This window comes from Megachile rotundata, chromosome 7 (assembly GCF_050947335.1).
Source record: "Megachile rotundata isolate GNS110a chromosome 7, iyMegRotu1, whole genome shotgun sequence".
Classification (NCBI taxonomy): domain Eukaryota; kingdom Metazoa; phylum Arthropoda; class Insecta; order Hymenoptera; family Megachilidae; genus Megachile; species Megachile rotundata.
The window spans coordinates 17,823,213-17,842,927 of NC_134989.1; the positions used below are offsets into that span (position 1 = coordinate 17,823,213).

Genomic DNA, 19,715 nt, shown 5'->3' on the forward strand with positions numbered 1-19,715 from the left:
GCCTTCGAATAGACACACCTCTAAGATTTCGATGACAGTTCGATAAGTTGTTAAGGTCAACGTCCTGCACAACTTTACGTTATACCTGTAATCGACACATCGCGTTAGTTCCTAAACTGTTCGCAAAAAACATTTGTAACCATGATTGATCAGCGATTGTTCATATAGAAAAATGTCACTCGGAATGTTGTCCTTGATAACATATTTGATAGACAGTGAAATCGACGAGGTTCTTTGGAAAATATGTACCATACTTCGTTTCATAAGTCGAATTCGTAACTTATTTTGCAACGACAGATATTATAGGTGCGTTAAAAAAATAGTATAGGAGCGGACCGTCCGATGGCGTTAATGTCCAGAATCTGGATCATCGCCGCAAGATGGCGGCCAAGTACACTGATATTGACAGGTGCTGAGAGAGCATGGCGGCCAGTGTTTACGACAACTGATCACGACCGATCGAATTTGCGGATGATCCGGGTGTTTCGCTTATTGTGCATGACTCCTTCTTTGACACAGTTTCGCCGTTATCTCTGAACCGTACTCTGATCGTTCGCTTTAGTTTCTCGCCGAAGAAAATCGAGTGTACAGTTGATCCGGTCAGTGAAACGCGTGTCCCAATCTCGTAAGTTTGGGATCAGGTGGTGGATTTGTCGCTGATACGGCAGTGCTTTCGAAGCGGATCACAGGAATATTACAAGATTCGTCGTAATCGTAAGTACAAATAATTATTCTTCGCTTCATCCTCGATACAAAAATCGCACGAATTCGTCGATAGCTAATTGCTCTTATTTCGAATTATTCATGGATAAAATTTGATAAGCGAACGATCGAAGAGGCCATCTTTGAGCCTCCCTGTGTGTGTTGGTTTTCGCCGGCGAAGAGGATCGCGATTACACGAATCGTATTACATAAAACGTTGCTACTGGATGACACACGGGATGCCTTAGATAATCGTTACGCGAGAGGAAGGGCTTCCTTCTTCCTGCTAGATGTTTTCTACGCAGGTCGCGTTCGAGATCATCGCGAACCAGGTGATTGACTTCGCGTTAAATAAGCGGACTTAAATTTGGAGACTTAAGGTGGTTGTATCGCATAAGTTTAATTCAAAAGTTTGCACATTGATAAATGTGACAAATGAATCAATCTCAGTCACGATATACAAGTCATAATACATCCTTCTACATTCTGTTATTTAAGAAAATTAAGTGTAGCATTCTCGAGTTATAATTACAAATTATACTACTAGAGGTTTTAGGTTAGATTCTCCTAGGGTTCTTCCTAAGAGCCCCCAACGTTCCACGTTAGGCCCTTTCCGAGTTTGCGTGAAGGGGTAACATCATAGGTTCTTCCTTAAAGTTTCCCTAGAGCAGGATACTTTAGGGTTTCTTTCGTGTCTTTAAACAACCACCTTAACTTTTCATTATTATTGAAAAACTTAAAGTATTCTTTATCACAAATAAATCGCGTATAACAAAAACTGGAGAATCTGCCCATATTTCTGCGACGTAGACAAATATATTTTAGCCTGCGATTGCAAAGTTTGTCCGACGCGTGTCACATTCATTATTTAAGAAAAAAATGACAATATTACCATATGATTAGGTTGCGTAAGTATAAACGTGGTCACATAATGGATTCAAGAAACAATTTAAAGCAATGACAAGGTAACGTTTCGCGTCGAGAAACGAATTTTCTCATCGGGTTCAATTTAATCGTAGCCAATTAAATTCTTTTTGCTCGCGTTAAAGCTGTCGAGAGCACATTTCTCTGGCGAATTACGAGTGTGCAGGCAGAAAGAATGTTTGCAAGTGACGTAACATAGGAAACGCAGCAGTCGGCGGCGAGTTACCAATTCTCATATTTACTCCATCCACCTTTTGTTATCTTATCATTATCTCTGGCGTTAATGGCGCGACCAGTGGCTGCTCTTATGCGGTCGCAAACAGTTCTGAAATCGTTTATTCGGTCGTTTGTACATCAAGATTCCAACGGTTGAGAAAGAACGTCCTTCGCGCGTAATGAAATTTATCGATCGCCAGCAGAACCGAGTCGTCGCGGCGCGGCGCGACGCAGCGGCTCTTTTTGAAAACGTGTTTGCGAATTCGCGACGCTTTCGTGCCGCAACGTCTCGTTGTTACAGCCTTCGTTCTTCTTTTTTCGCGGGCATTTACTCTTCTCGACGCAACATCACAGGTTCAACCACCACCCGTTTCTTTTTTAATTCATAAATTTACAAATTCGAAAAAGATTATTAGCATGGGAAATATGGATGTTAATAATACTTCATCTGTAGGTACAACGTAATCGATGACATTTCGAAGACATTCGTATTCATTTAATTCACCGTTAATACAACGTAGCCGCATATTGATCAATTCGTTAACGGACGATCAATCGAATAAATCAAGGTTATATGGTAATAATTTCGATCGTGTATGGCTTTTTACGGACCATTACGCGATTCAAGTTTAAACGAATTCCGATGTTAGCATCGTTCGTTACGGTCGCGTCGATTCGTCTCGGAAGGCGTACTCGAAATAAAAAGAAGCAAGATGTCACTGGTTGTCGGGAGAGATGAAATTGGTCGATTCTATTTGAGCGCATCGTACGACCGGGTGCGTTAAGGGCACACAAAGAAATGCCGGTGAAATCAGCCTCGACCAATCGTAGCGGCACCTTGTCTCGCTCTTCCCGATTAAATGAATTTCCTGCGGATTACTCGCGCGCTCCCAATTGCTTTTCTATTACCGTCCGCGTGTTTCTCAGAACCCGTGACTCGTTTGGATCTTCCTGTCGCGGATTATTTTCACGGAATGCACGCGAATCGCTGCATATCATACCTCGTTCTACTATTTACCGTAAGAAGATCAAGTAATTAACGTCGAGGTGACGTTAGTTAGACAGTTACGTAGCTCGTAGAAGACCGTGACAGCGACGTCGGACGCGAGATTAAAGCGCACTCTGTACAGGTTGCTCCACAAGAAGAGGTCAGTGCACTCGTCTCTTGACTCGTGTAGTACAGAAACTAAAAATAAACTAGCGATCTTAACGTACTATTTTCCCATTGATTCCGCAATCTCTCCTTGCGTTTTTCCTCCCTGCATTTTTCCTAGACTCTCCTCAGTTTTTCACTCGGAAGGCACCAGAGTTTTTCTGCGCTTCCATTCGACTCGTACTAAATTCTCAAGATTCTTACTCGACTCTCTCAAGATACTCTGTATATTCGAAGTCGTGTTACATCGATAACAAGCCCGATAGGAATCTCGGCCGATAAACGAGCACGATTTCTTAAACGACCGTGAAAAGAATTTAATCGCTGCACAATGCGTGGAACGAAAAGGAAATTGATCTCTTGTGTCCGTTTGAATGCGTTCAGGCGACGACGGTGTATTTCGGGTCGTTTAAGCGGCACAGAATAGGACTTACACATCGTGACACGCAAGATCCGCCACCCCCTTTTTTTTAATTCCATATTACCCTTCCTAACAGAGAGGGAGAGAAAAAAAAAGAGGATTCGAGATCCGGTTCGAGGTCGATTCCCTCGGGTATACACGTTCAAGGTTGGAGCGTGTGACACGGCCATTAAAACACAATAGATCATTTTGTGGCGAGCCTGGCATATAATTAATTCGATAAAATGCACGCGGGAATTCGTAATTGACTTCCTTCCTTGGTCCGACACGGTTTCACCGAAACTTGAGAAACGAGACGCATGCACAACGCAACACGACGCTGTTCCCATTGCTCGTTCCACGAGCTTCAATTTTCGATACACGTTGCTGAAAACCTTACAAAGCGCCGCCGGCTTGTTCCATCCAGCTCGTGTAATCTCGCGTAATTGCAGCATTACGGTCAGGCATATACACTGTTCCTGGGCCGCTGCGAAACGGCTGCAACTCCTCTTCCGTTCGGCCGTTACACGATCGACTATTGGAAATGCAACCAGAGATACGTGCTGCTTGCCCGTTCCATCTGCTACCATCTGTTTCACCGCGAAAGGTCAATGCTTTTTGGGAATTGCGGTACACGATTTATTTCTTATAGACCGCTCTAAGGGAAAATGTTTATTGTCGTATGACGGCGACTGCGAGGAAAACGCGAGGATAAGATTAGGGATGGAGCGCATCTTATCCTACGTCCGTTGGAGGATGCATACTGCTGACTAATTCGGAATATAACTTCGTATGTGAAATATGTACCTCAGAATATGCGCAATAAAACCTTTAAAATACATCGTTCGTTTATCTTTTTACTTCGCCAGTAACATCGAAAGCATGCATTTTAGGTTTGAAGCCTAACCCTTAAAGCGTGCGTTACGCAATAGGCGATTTGGAATGCAAGAGATTAACATCGCGTTACGTGTTATCGTTCGTGTTAGTTTAGAGACGATGGGAAATCTGCACGATATCGGTTAATAATCTTTTTTTCGTTATCAGTGACAGAATTACGGAGGAGGGCCGCGCAAACTGGAAACACAGGACTTACGCCCACGTAGAGACGAACGACGAGCGGTTCTAGTTAGCTTCCGGTCACGCGATTCTCCCTTTAATTAATAGACGTCGACGCTGAACGACGAAGTTGTTGCTTTCGTGGTGCACGATTTTATTTCTTCTTTCTTGACTTTCGGTCGATGATAAGAGCACGTTCACCAAATGTGCCGTTATCTTGACGTCGGGCCAGCACCGTACCAGGACGCTTTATTTTCATACCCCGAAACCGGAAGCACGGGGTGCATGGTTACCATTGTCATGAGCCACTGTTTGTCCTTAGCGATACGTTCTTATCTTATCCGCTAGTCCTTTTACCTTATACTGTCGGCCAAGATAACGGACGTTTGCTCATCTTAAATTCCGTAATCTTTTTCTTTTCTGCCGCTCTAATGCAGGCACTTCTTCGCGTGTTGCTTACTGCTTCCAATCGTAGACACTGAAAACGCAACGTCATTTTTGATTCGGTCACGAATTTTGGACACGGAAAGGCCGTAATATTGAAAATAATAGACGTAAATTACTAGCAAAATTGAACCACTAGAAAGCGCAATAAAGATAAACACGAATTCCCTCGAGCTTCCGGTGGAAATAATTTGCCACGGTATAGTTACTGGTGTCTTAACCGGATTACTAAGATGATATCAGGAATTTTACCACGGTAATTAACGCTGTTTCTCGATAGAAGTAAAAGGATTCGAGCCGCGTTCCTCTTTTCCGGTAGAACCCGTGAGATACAAGAGCAATTAATTAACGGTCTCGTTAATCAACGTAGTGTTCATCTTCACGGTCTCCCTACTGATACTCTAAATCTATGTTATACGACTATCCTCCAGTTTTCTCTTATCGTCTCGTAACGATGCTTACTACGCGAGCCAACCGCTAAACGTTTACTGCCACGAACGCGCAGCGATACAGCGCGTGGCAATAAAAATGGAATAATCGTTACTTCCTTTCTAGGTCTGTAGAAATTTTCTCGCATCGATGCTCGAAATTTCTCACCTTTGTACACGTTAATGGAGCATTCGTCTCGTTTCCTTTCTTTCCTCCTTAATGGAGCTCTCCGCGGTTCTTGACAAGAAAAGAAGACTATTCAGATATTCAAACCGCTCTTGCGAGCTTCGGGCTTTCTCCGTTAGGTAGCTACCAAAGGATACTTCTTCTCCTTTTATCTTTCCCACGTTTACTCGGCTTTGTCCGTTTGCCGAGCAAAGTACGGAGCAACTAATAGGAAACAATGTTCTGCCACTCATGATCCGTTTATAGAAGTCAGCTTTGAATCATTGTAAACAGTAGGAGGAACGAACGAACTCGGTCGACCTTTATCCAGAGAGTTCAACGTTTTCCATATTATCAGGAACATCCTTTTCAGCACTCGTCGGAGCTCGCAAATTGGTGTAAAGTGCTCATGCCGGCGGTAACGTCGTCTTCGCTTCGTCTTTCTGTTCTTTCTGTTACCGTTGTCACCGTTATTCGCTTTCATCGTGGGTGGATGCTTTATGCGAGATGAGTCAATGGGTCGGCTCTTCGAAATATCGCCATAAACACCAACAATGATTCATAACGTAATAAATGTAGGCTGCTTCGAATATTCCATCGAATTCCATTTCGCGAACCAGGAAGCCAACGAAATTATTTGCCGACTCTTTTCTCGTGGAAAAAATTGCTCGCTTTACGTAACCTGTCAGGTATTTTATCGACACGGTTCGCACCAAAAAGATACAAAATTTCTAGCTGGCAATTAACAGCAGATCGGAATCGTGATAAAATAACGGATCGCTCCGGGCGTATCAGCGTAGAAGCGAGATCACGGTTTCAAGCTGAACTTTAATAAATTTCAATTGATTCGTCTTCTCTTCTCGTTTAGGAGCATCGTGGCTGTGTTAAGCGCCACGACGTGCATCGGGTTTATGATATCTACGTGACTGACTCGATGCTTTTTTCATTCGATGAATTCCTATGCAGTTTTGGTCCGACATTTACGATTGGGTCCTTTATGACCGAAGGAAATTGTTCGTTCGAGAATCGAAACTCGGACGAAGTTCGAAGCTGTTCTCTACGCTCTTGATTTTTACTGCAATATCGTAGGCTCCGCTTTTATTAAAATGGAAAAATCAATTTTAACGCGATTCAATTGGCATGAGGGTTGCTCTCTAGACTAAGGAGTCGTATAGAAGGCGACACACGAAACTCGAGCTTCGGATTCCGATGCCAAAGGCTCTTAAAGTGTAATTTATTAAAGTAAAACGAATATGAGAACTTGGAAATTGTTCTCTGCTTCGTCTCGTTCCTGACACTAGCTCCGTAAAGATACTAGAGGTTCTTTCGGAAGGTCGGCGACACACCGGACTTAAACTTTGAACTCTTATACCAAAGTCTTCCAACTTCTGATTTATCGAAGTTACGATTATGGGAACTTGGAAAAGTTCTGCTTCGTTTAATAACACTATCGTCCTCTATAGGTACTAATAATTCGTCGGGAAGGTCGGCGACGCACGGGTCCGAGAACCGCTAACTTTTTCGTTTGGTGAAATCGATGCAACAGTGACGTAAACGGTGGCTCCGTCGTTCAAAGGTTAAAGACCTTCTATTATTTCAGACACCTTCCATTTTTAAATGTTTGAAAAACGAGATAAAAAACAGGAGGAGAGCGTTGAAGTCGTAGAACACAATTACCGGTAGTTAGCCCTTTGATCGTCTCCCTTTTATCTCTGTATTATCTTTCCCAAGGGATTTTCTTTTTTTTTACCGACGGACCGGGTGTAAAGAAGGAAATGCATAAATATTAATCGTCAGCTTCTAACGGACAAAATGGAGCGTTAACGAGGCTATTTGCCAGCAGACATTACCATTGCTGATCGTGTTCTGAGGGTTCTGCTCGCGCAGCTGTGTCGACACACGGTGCAAACATCGACTTTCCATGCGATTCCTATGCAGGGGAGATGCTGTAACGAAAAAAGAAAACCAACACAACTTTTTCTTTTCTTCGCTTTAGTTTCTTGCAGAAGTTCCTCCTTTCCTCGACCGATTCGATTTTACGCGAATCTCTGCTATCTTCCTATTTTCTCTGCTCGTCTTTTTTGTCGCGACGTATACGAAAATACCAACGAAGAACGTACGGAATAAGAAAATATTGGAGAAACGTAGAATCCGATATTTCGAGAGAAAAAAAGAATGGAATTCTCGAATGAATAATTCGCTAGTGAATGAAATTCATCCGTGAATTTCAGTTTCGTACGAACGCACGGTGGTAAAGCAAACATCAAATATTTACGTTTCCCATATACTTACGGCGATCGATACTAATTTACTTACAGTGAAACGGGAGGCTGCATCAACGAGTCCGTCACTCGTTCCCGGAATACCGTTTTTCCAGTTTTCATTAATTCACTTATAATCCATTACGATATTAGTTTGCCATTCGTTAGGGTAATAACGTCCAGTGCCAGCTTTAATACTCTGCTAGCCAAAACTATAAGCTATAAGTTAGAGTACTCTGATCTTCTTTTAACAATAAATTATTACACCTTTAATGAATCGTAAGAGTATCATTCGCTATCTTAAAACTTCTGGGCGAAATAGGTCCTAGCAGCGACTACGTTATCGGTCCCGCCGTGAAGGCTGAACCGACGAAATTGTTTCGATGTTTGGCGATGTGTTGGAAGATGATAGTACTTGCACTTAGGTAGCATGCACCACGTGGTTGGTACACGTTCACGGAGGCTGACGCGACAACACCTGTCGGAAGGTCGTCGCGTCGAACGGGCCACCTACCCCCCTGATATTCAAGGACCTCTTGTACAGCTCTCCCTTCTTCCTCTCTTACGCGCTTTCTTCGTTTCGCGAATGGGCAAATAATCAAGTGGCCGTAATGTAAAAAGGTGAACACGCGCGGGTTTCTTGGTCGACTCGACAGAGAGAGGGAAGAACGGAAACCCTGAAGAGAATAGGACACACGACGTGCGTGAACAGGCTAAAGGCGGAAAGAGCGAGCAAACGTTGCCGGGTAAAGGAAGGAAGAGCGAGTGCTCGAACGAGCGGTGCGAGAGAAACGGAAATATTAACTGGTCCCGGTTGAAAGAGCAAGATGGCGAGCGGAGAAGTGCGTGAGTGAGAAATGCGTGTGCAAGAGACACGGTAGCTTCTCATAGAGAAGAGAAGAGACAGTCGTTGGTTTGCCGCAAGGCTGCCTGCATCGAAAGAAACGTGTGCCCGTGCCCACACCCTTTCGTCGTCGTCATCCTCCGTCGCGTGTACTCCGCTCATCGAGATTCTCGGTGACATACGCTTCGTAATCTTAACACGTTGAATGTCGCGCGGGTCACTGCTGACCGGTACCACCGATCAAATAAGCTAGATATTATTTACCTGCGAGGTATGATATTACTTACACGACGTATCGAATGGAAAACTTATCGCTCTGACGGTGCCACGTATGTGTATGTCTGTGAGTTTCTCGTTCAACCTTTTCTACGTTCTTCCTTATCTCGTCCTTTATTCGTTCTTTATCTTATCTGTATCTATTAATTACGCTTCGGAGATTGATAATTTCGTGTTCTTTCCTCTTCGAATATACAAAATTTGGGTCACCACTCTTCCATATTTCTATACACGGTAAACTTTAGATTTCATAAATAAAGCATGACTGTCGCGACGTTAATGTTGCTAAAATCGATGCGATAAATCGAAAGCGGAGTAATCGAATTTCAAATAATCGCAATTATAGCGTACTCTATTATACATTGCAATTTTCGTAGCGACTTTCAACGTGAAAATAATTAATAACAGTGCCAGTGTTATTTAGTGCGTGTTGAAGATAATGCAACATCGACGAAGGTAAATTATGGAAGTGATTGTTGCTATCGTGGTCGCTGAAAAATTAAAGTGGTTTTTGGAGTGCGATGGAAAAGAATTGATCGGAAATAATTGGAGCGCGATATAATTGAGATTGCAGCGATAACGTGGGCGGGAGGATATCGTTAAAAAATTAATAACGTTATGGTTTGGTGCGCGCACAGAGCAGTCGAACAGAGCTTGGTCGAGGATAGAAGTTGGTGATTGGGTGCAACCCGCTTCCATCAGTTGCTCCGAAAATAATCGTCGTATTTTTACCGCCTCTTTATGCCCACTTTGCTACCGCTGGAAGCCGCACAAAGTGGCGTTAATTCGGTGTGAAGCAATACCTCGAAGATGTCACGTCTTCGTCGTCGTCAGGACGACTGGTAATTGCTTATTTAATACGCGGAAATTGTCGCGACGTGTTCCATTTTGACCACGCTCACTCTTATTTTTTCTTCGCTTCTGTCGATAATACTCGATTTTCGTTCATTACAGATTCGTTCTTTATTGTATCAATTAATGTGTCGCTTAATTATCGATAAACGCGTTGATTAAATTTCGAAACGATTCGCTGAAAATTCCTCGTTGCCGCGATAATTAATCGATGGAGATTGCCGGGACGTAGATTTATACCGTTTCGAGCGAGAATAATTCAAAAAGAAATTCGATTCTCTTTGATTAACTATCATCTAATTTTCAATTAACCACTGGATGCTTGCAGAAGGTGGTATTCGTACTCTGAAACGCCACGCCTTTTATTACCATTAATATCGCATAGCGATTAATCATTAAATACCGTGCATAAAAGTCGTCACGAGATATTTCATTAGTACGAAAATATTTTCGTGACAGTAACGTTCCATTTCTCTGCGCCTTGTAATATTGTAGAACACCCGTGTCATACAATATTCAAACTTTCATTAAAATTCCAAATGAAATGGAATATGTTTGATAAAGATATTTCAATGCTGTCGTTAATTCTTCGGCTACATTGCATCAACGTTTCTAAATAGTAAACGTATCTTGTTGCAATTAAAAGTCGACCAAGGGAAGTCTTTTTAACGAAAGAAAGTCTCCGTTGCAACCGAGTGTACTCGATTTCCGTTGTTATTCGAGCAAAACGAGGTTCGTTTTTCGCCGACACGCGGTCTGTCAGCCGACGTTCGATAAACTCCGCATCGTCGCCGTCTTATCGGCGCTTTCTGTCGCGCAAACTTTCAGTTGCTCGTGTTTCGAAACTGTTTCCACAGTAGGACAATGCACACATCGTCTGGTCAAGTGAAAATCTCACCACGACACTCGTGTTCTCGTCGTCGTCGAGTTGCATCGTCCGTTTCTCCGTCGCGAATGCACGTCAGGATACACAATCGCGAATGATCGAAGAGCAGAAACTCGGCTTCGCTTCCATCGTCGCCCACGCGACCACGAGATCTCGAACAATTTCGACTTCTCTCAAACTTTCCATCGCTACGAGATCGATGAACGAACCCAAGAAACGCGTAACAGGAATTCCAGGCAAGGTTGCACGTCGACATCTTTTCGCACCTGGTCGCTTCGATAAAATTACTTCATAATTGATGTTTTATCGGAACGAAAGATTCTTGCGCTCTATTTTTATAACGTATAATGCAGCTCTACGCTTATCGTTCAGTTCGATCGGTCCGTAAAAACGATTAACAGAGGTTTTATCGTTTATTTAATCGAATCAGATTTGAAATAGCACGATTTTAATGGCTGACACATTGAAAATGACCATGTCTGTGACTATGCAGGTGAATGAATCCTCGCTCTCACGATTCGCGTTCGCCTCTTTAGCCTGTCCATCGACCCTAACTAGCTATTTATATACACGAGCTTCTTGTCTCTGTGCTCGTGGCTTCTGCGTATCTAATACGTGCGCGCGTGTACCAGCACGCTCGTGTTCGCCCAATTATAAGCATCACGGATATCGATACACGCTCGCGATGGAATACAAATACGCGAATCGCCAGTGAACACGATTTTCATCGTTGCTTGCACGGAAGCCAAGATCAAGAATCCTAGATTAACACGTTCTCCGGCATCGGTAGAAATAGCCGTGACTGGCACTGCCAATGATAATATGGGATTACCGAGGATGATAAAGATTCATTTCGTCGATCTGAAACTAGTATCTTCCACGCTGATTATCGCTACAAATTTCTTCTTTTCCTCAATTTTTAATTAACCGACTGCATTCGTCGAGTGGCTGTTTCGAATTTTCTCTTGCCTACCGAGTTATCTCTGCATATACGTGAAATTTTGATAGCGAACATTTCGTTTAGTTTTCAATGAATGTTATCGGTAGATAATAGTCTCTTCGGATGAATATAAAATTACCGGAGTCATAAATTGTCTAAAGCACACGACCGTCATAGTCGGTGCAGCGAGGCTAAATCCGTAGCAAAAGAGAAGCAGTCTCTCTCTTTCAAGAGAAGTCACCACGATGCACACGGAACAGTTTACACCCGCGATGATCGCAGCTGCATGTGCAACTGCAACCTCGCCAACGGGTCTCCTTTTTTCATGCGAACCCAAGTCGTGTTCAGAGGCAAAAAATATTCTTAATATTTCAACAGCGTTGCAGCTAACTTCGGCATCAAGTATGCGTAGAACGATGTATTTCGATCAGACCCGTCTAGAAAGCGTTAATCGAACCAGTCGAAAAATGATTGGCTGATCAACGAGCCAGAACACGTACGCGGATGTTATATAAAGAGCAATCGGTATCAGCGTATCCGCAGACACCCTGATGAAGCTAGCCGCAGTACCGACAAAACGCTTACACCCGAAAGCCTCAGACAATACTAATCTTCCTTTTTCATCCACGTACACCGTTCATTCGAATAGATGCAATTCTTTCTGTCTTTTGTACCCTTTCTTCGCGCGATCGATTGTTTGACGAATCGAGCCAAAAGCGTGCGCGTCCCGAGAGAAAAAAAAAGAACAATCCCCTCGTCCATTGAATCGCGTGTCGATAGACATCGAAAAAGGAAAGGGAGTAAGCATACGACGGGTGTACGCCATGTTGGACCACCATCGTCACTCGGTGAATATGCTTAACGCATAATTATGAGGGCGCAGCTGCGAGATGGCACGTACACCTTTTTCAAAACCACCGCTATGCACCTCCGTCACGACGTTGCTCTGTGTCTGACCGGAAGTACCGCGATATGGCATACACCGACGTCGTTTATGGTCACTCGATTCGATCGTACTGTTTACGGTAGTTCGATCTTATTCGTTTCCGTATCCGCTCTTTTTTCAGTAATATTTCGACATCGAAAGGTAGAGAGTTCGTAAAAAAACATGTGGCGGATAACAATCTCTCGAATGTCGCATCGGTTTTGAATCGCTCTGTACGCACCATCTGCAGCGGAGAAGGGTTTAATTCGAACGATTAAAAAGAGAAGGGTAGGTGTTGAATCTCGCGAAGGAATTCATAAACGGCGATGATAAAATGGCAGCGTGTATCGCGTAAGAGCAGAAGCGACCCGTTGTTCTCGTTGCTCGACGAGGAACAAAAGCAGCCGCAGATCGTAAATAAAACGCCGATAGATCCGCGCCCGTTACGATTCCCGGGACAAAAGTATCTCCAAGTTCATCGAACTACGCGCACGCTACCGGATGATAATACGCTCGTGTAACAATGAACAACGTTTTCGACGCGTTTGCTTTTCATTGAAAATGCACGGTACGCGACACAAGGGATCACGCACGGCTGTACTTTCACGCGTGCTTTCCACGCGTCACGTGCCACGGCTTTCTTTCGTTCTTCGACAGCTTCCTGACATGCCGATGACACGCCACCGAATTACACCGCCGGCTGAAAAGTATTCACTCGATGTTAACACGTTCCACGTGTTACCGATGTAACGGTGACTCACGTTATTGTGTTTCTCCTAGGCAATCGCTCGTAAATTTCATTTCGTGATTTATTAGGCTGTTGCGTATCAAACGGACGATTCTCGGATGTGAACAGTCTTGCGTGATTCCGTGACATAAAGCTCTCGTAGAATAACGTTTGTGGCATATCAATTTAGAGCCTAAAATTTCGACAAAACGACTATGGAAACGTTTTATCGATATTCCTAATGTAATTGGCTATCTGCTGTCGCGTGTACTTATTATTCTTAATATGTACATAGTATCGGATCGATACGTATCAGATCTTATATGATTCCACGATAGAAAATTATCCGAAACCAGTCTTTCAGCATGTCGGTTTAAACTTTAATTATGTAAATTATTTGTAAATATACAAGAAGTATAATCTTCGTACGCGAAAGAAGTGAACGAACCGTACCCGAGAGCTCAAACGCGTTCATGGAAACTGCTCTGCTGACCAATTAGTAATTTACAGCAAACTCCAGAACCACGTGAATTTTCCCAGGGTTCGTGATATTCCAGTGCTTCTCATTTTCTCGAACATTAAAGCTTCGTCGTAAGCAGAACGCGAAACCGTGGAGAACACGTCCGATACAGGGATTCGCTAACTATGGAGCATTCGAACTAGCTGATCCGTACGGTTCTAATCAGCTCCGGGCGCGTGTAATAATAAAACAGAGTAGTAGACAGGAAATAGATAAGCGGCGATAAGAGAAGAGAGCGAAGAATCGCTGTTCATTGTCGATCGCAGACCGGATGGCGTGTAAGCAGCGTGTACCCCTATGTTTTCTCTCTTGCCATGTCGGTGTACGGTAGTTCGAAGTTCAAGGCCGTCTCGTGCATCGAGTCGTGTAATTTACTGGGGTAACATTGTTGCGGAAAAAAGACTGCAGGAACGAACGCGATCGACGGAAATATGTAACCTACACGATTACGTCGATAAATAACCTTAATAATTTTGATAAAATTTCGCGATTTACATTACGAAAATGACATTATCGTTGGATTCGTAATCTCTAAATGATCCTCGACGACTCTAAAGGAACCCGAGCGTTCTTGGTCGTTCGGTCCGAAGTCAAAACGCGCCCTTAAAAGATATCAGGGACCATTTGTGGTATTATAGATAAATACAGAGTGAAATGAGAACGGTAAGAGCGAAGCCGGTAAGCGGTGGCACCCTTTCAACGACGAGGGAGGCTTTCATGCTATTAAACTCTTATGCTGTTAGAATTGAATTTTGGGTGAAGCGATTCGTGAAGGAGACTCGAGGAGGCTCGTCCGAGAAGAGCATTTATCGGTACCCGTAGGTGGTTTTTCGACCCTCGTTCCATCGTTAGATACCCCTGTTGATACGTGCTCCGGTAAAAAGGGATCCTCCCGGTGTGTACGTATCCCCGATGCAAATTAGCGTGCGGCAAGAGGGCACCCTTTTTTCTGCGCATCTCTCGTTCTCTTTCTCTCTCGCTCTGTATGGCCGACCCGACCCCTCGCCGTCCATTCGTTGCCTTCTCTTTGGATCGGGCTCGTGAGAATGCTGAATTATCGATCCGTGGCTAGTCGGAGGCTTCGTCGCTGACAGCTGCCGCGAGCACCGACGACGAGAGAAAAGAATTCGCGTTTCGAACGAACCATCGACCGTGAGGGAGAGACGGAGAGGACCGTTTGCCACGCACAGCCTGGCAGAGAGAAATTTCTTCGAACGCTGTCGCTTCGTCGCGTTTCAGACGTTCCCTGCTCGAATATACAGGCTGTTTCGTGGCAAAAGGTCAATAACTCGGCAAACGATGGCGCGAAAAGTCGATCGGGAAGCTGTGTCGCTCGTTTTCACTGTTTCGACGTTTTCGGCCCGACTCCTCCCACGTTGATAACATCGGTTGCGACGTTTATCCTGCCGAGCATAATTCGTTCGCGGAACTCTCGATTGATAATGTAACTATGAAAAGCGTAAGCTCCGAGAATCTTCCTCTTAAGATGCTAACCGCAACAAGAAAATTGGCTCTCTCGAAGAGAAGATTAATAGCGAAAGAGAGAGAACCGGAGGAAAATTCTCGAAGAAAAGAAAGGGGTGGCAGTCGATTGGTTCTCGGTCGACGTCATTTTTCTTCGTGGTATTATTCCGAATCGAAGTTGTCGTACAGGATGCAGACGCGTCAAGATTACGTACGTGCCGAGAATTTCCTGGGATACACCGACGACGGTATCGAAAACTACGAATTCTTCCTGTCTTCTCTGTTGTTCACCGATCCGTCGGCAGCTTTTGTGCACCGCGAAGGCAATCGATTTCCAGGGAATCGAGCGGTCGTCGCAAGCGACCGCGAACAAAAAGACGACGAGGAAACGTTAATCGAAGAGCTTCCCACCCCCGGCAAACTTATCGCGTCTGAAACGTATCTCGAACACGCAATTTCTGCTCCGGTTTCCCGCCCGATTGCTCCAGATACCTCCTACCCCACGCGTGTGTGCGCGTCCGAAGATAACGCGGCGGCCGATGGATAAATCGAGTTTGCCTCGTAACGGAGCTTAGATGCGCGCCTATTGTAATCGCAGTTTCTCCATTACCTCTTAATTGTCTCGTCTCGTTGCCTAGTCGGTATCGATACTCTCTGCAATATTCCGCGCTTCTACCGAGTCTCTATTTCTCAAAACTGCATTCCTGCGTTTCTACATTCAGAGATTCTAATCGTTTCGTAACTCGATTAACTCTTACGCCGATAAGCGACTAATCCAATATCCGTGGACGATCCGACGCGCGAATCTTTATTTTGGACAGAGAAATCGATGTAAAGAATTCCCGTGCTCCGTTGCTTATCCCATATGGCGCATTAATCTTGAGCGACAGACAAATCCCATCACGGGTGTAATTAAATTGTCTACAGAAAGGATTAATTAAAACCGAGCATTTCGAGCGTGCACGCGATAATCTTATACCGCGTCGGATCGTTAAATCGGCCCTATTTGCGTGCAAATGCAAATGAGATTGCGTAACAGGAAGTTGTGCATATGGCTGCAAAAATATTGATTCCTTTGAAAATTATTGAAGAAGATTGTTTCTCCTTGCAAATTATAATAGAATGAAACTGCTCCTCTTCCAAGTATTCCGTTGTACGGTCGAGTTTGAGAGGCGTTGATTCTTACACGATTTCGAGTGTACACTATCTGCATGGTCGATCGATCTCCAATTATATTAATATGCATGAACGTGTAGAACTATTTCCGGTTACTTGAATCGGCCAGTAGAGCGGTGATACCCGGGACACCAAACGGTAGATGCAAATTTTCAAGAGGCTGCGGAATAGGTCTCTGACCGAGCGGTTGCAACGCGCATCGGTCGCACTGAATATTCCATTCGTAGTTGCAGGAAGTAGCGGGAGGGTGGTTGTATATGCGCATAGGCTCGAACACGGGGGTTGCGGCTATTCCGTCGACCGGCTCTCGAGGGTTGTTCAAGCATCAAAGGGGTAGAACCGGAGCCCGAATCACTCGATACAGCACACTGTATCGTGTTATTGTGTTATTCGTGAAAATAACCGATCGAATTAACTCGTTCCGAGCAACGACGAGCGTTTTCAACGACGGATTGTTTCCTTAGTCAATTGTCGACGTCTGAAACGATCCTCTTGGAAACAGCTTACAGGACGAAATTGACAAAATATATAAAGCATGCTGAGATAAAATTGTTTTCGTATCCTAATTTAAGAAACGAGTTTGGATCTCGTATTTCTACGCTCTCCGCCAGATGGACATCGGCGACAACTTTCTCGCGAGTACTCGTTCGCTAATCCATTACCGTACGGTAGAAATTCGTAACTGCGACGCGTATCTCGTTTTCGAGACAAGATCCCGTTCCATAAGAATTCGGAACAGCTATATTGAAAAAGAGCTTGCATCCGGCGTAGAACGGTCGAACAAGACAACGACACGACTGGATTCCGTAAACGCGGCAAAACGGTATCTATCGCGATTCTGGCATCGAACGGTTCTAGAGAAAGTTGACCGAGCTGGTTGCGTCGCGTCGCACGGTTAACGTTCAACCCTGGCCCATGTGCGTGTCGAGGGGGTTGCGAGCCGTGTCAGGATCGAGGGTAGGCGGCCGACGAACCTGGGGCGTCCAACAGACAGGGACGAAGGGAGAGAGGCTGGACTGGGGTGAGTCTAACCGGGGTCGGGGTTGGAGCCGGGGGAAGGACGCCGGGCGTCGCGGCGCAGCCTGCCGCACCCAGCAAAGCGCCTGCTCCCCTTGAACCGGCAAAACGTATACCTGACGCAACCGAGGAGACGAGGAAAGCGCGTCGTTCTCGCGACACGCTGTTGCTAGGCGCTCGTTTTCCACCCTTGATTCCGCTTCGGGCATTTCGCGGCGTACTCCTTTTTTCGCGCGTCGCCCTCGAAACGTCCGCTCGGCTTTCGCGATCTTTTCAACATCCAAGGTCATCCGCCGAACCTCGACGATCCTGCGACACCAGGGGTAATCCACGGGACGCGACATCGACCTTTGTACCTCGACCTTTGTTCCGCGTCACTTTCGAGCGTGCTCGCGTTTACCGGCTCGAACTTCGCGTCTACGGTGTTTAGCCCTCCCTCCAATTCTGTGAATACAATTTTTTTTTAATTTCGAGTGTGTGATTTGTGCGTTAATGTGAAATTTAATCGGTCAAGAGAAGAAGGTTTTCGACGGTCGTAACGAGTTGTGACACGGAAGGTAAAATTGAAAAAGTTTCTTCCGAGATTACTCGCATCTCGCGATAGAGCTTCATGCTCGATATATACGATATTGCTCGAAATAAGATTTTTCTCGAGGACAAAATATTAGCAGTAAGATTGATAGGGAAGCTTCTTTTTTCGTAATGGAGGCAGACATTTGATACGATGAGCCGATGTGTACTTAAAAGAAGGATATTGTACTCTGTTTTAAGGCCGAGGGGTGAGTAGTAAAATTGAATAAGCTTTGCCACGGTGTATCCATCAAATATATAGTTTTAGAGATATAATATAAATGATAGAATCAGGCAATAAATTTCTTCATGGTCTATCAAAATTTCACGATTGAAATTGGTATTCGTTATATCCAATGCTATTCGGTACCGCAGTATAGCTCGAAAGTATCTTCTTCGAGATGAGACATAGGCAGTAAAAATAAAACGAGGGAAGCCTCTTGGCTGCTTTTCGAAGTTCGTAATGAAAGTTCGCATTCGATGCATCCAAAAGCAACAGGATATCGTGGTATTGCACGAAATAGGAACCTTTCGAGGATCAAACGCGAATAGTAAAATCAGAGAAGAAACCCGTTCGCTGGCTATCCGAAGTTGCTGATGGAGGTTCGTGTTCAATGTACCAAGCAGCACTGGGTCATGATATGGTTCAAAAGAGAAATCCTAAATCTTTTTGAGAGGTAAACGTCTATAGAGTTCATTCAAATCTCGCGATAGCTGTTCGTGCTCTATGTATCCAACTTTATCCCGAATATCACGAGATCCTTAGAAAGAAGAATCAGATCTTGCTTCTGGAACTTTCTGTATTTCGTATAAAAATACTTTTTCCCTTTATAGTAGGAGATAAATACAATTTTTTTCGCGAAGAAGTTTGCAAAAATTGTAAGAAAATTTTTGGTAGAAACCTCGAAGTTTGCGATTAAAGTCGTTGTATCTGGCGAGGATCGCACGTACGAGGCAGGAAGTAGCCTCGGAAGGTGAAGTACAAAGTAGCGGGCGGATGACGAGCAGAGAAGGAAGATTTCGAAGCGGCGTGTCAAGGTTGCACGACCTTGATTCGGTCAACGAACCGGCGGGTTTCGCAAAATCGAGCGCACCTGGAAATTCGCATGGAGCACGCGCTCTTCTTCCCTTCGAAATTGTCCGAACGGACGGAAAAAACTTTTCGTCATTTCCGTCGTTTAACCCCGAGTGTCGGGACGGCGAATTTTCTCGTATCGTTCCCAAAGCCCCTAACGAAGTCGGGAGGCTTAAAGTTCCTCGAAAGTTCACTGGCCCGTGAATCGTATAATTTTAGGAACGCTCTTGTTTCTCGTTCGAGGGAACATCGACTTCCTGAAATCGACGCGAACGTAACTTTATAGCGTCCCTCGAGAAGATCGGTTTCCTTCTTGGCTCGTCGATTTCTTCCCGAACACCGCTCACGAATATTTATGAACGATCACCAGTCGTGCGTGCTGAAATATGTTGCCGTTTATTTCCTGCGTTCACGTCCCGTTTCCTTTGGCTTAACTTCAATTGCGCGATTTAAGCACTTGGCAAAATAACGATTAACGAAATAGAAAGTACATTCTCTTTTCTCTGTTACGCTATTTTTATTACTTATTAATAAGTAATCGTTACTTATTTTATTTTTACCTCCATCTTAAAAAGTTGTTTACATATATCGTTTGCAATTAATCGATTGATTTTCGCATGTACGTGACTTTGTAGGGAAGGATCGGTTTAACCGCTTCTAGTTGTACGTGCGAATCTACGCAAGGAAGGGTCG

At 44.4% G+C, this 19,715-nt stretch overlaps 1 protein-coding gene and 1 long non-coding RNA gene across 7 annotated transcripts in view; one reads left to right on the forward strand and one right to left on the reverse strand.

Annotated features, from left to right (window-relative positions):
• Positions 1-105: 105 nt before the first annotated feature.
• Positions 106-19,715, forward strand: part of Fak (protein tyrosine kinase 2 Fak) — a 37,016-nt gene continuing 17,406 nt past the window's right edge. For 2 of the 6 annotated variants that reach the window (XM_076533435.1, XM_076533438.1), the window contains exon 1: positions 106-714. The gene's annotated coding sequence lies outside the window, so the exon portion shown is untranslated. Of the gene's footprint in view, positions 715-8,648; positions 9,327-9,848; positions 17,935-19,715 lie in introns of those variants that run through there. The other 4 variants (XM_012297440.2, XM_076533434.1, XM_076533437.1 and 1 more) reach the window with 4 other exon arrangements.
• LOC143264783 (uncharacterized) lies at positions 2,312-7,328 on the reverse strand. The gene is made up of 2 exons (XR_013038716.1): positions 5,493-7,328; positions 2,312-4,929 (listed from the first exon to the last, which is right to left on the reverse strand). It is a non-coding gene; the product is annotated as an uncharacterized LOC143264783 (long non-coding RNA).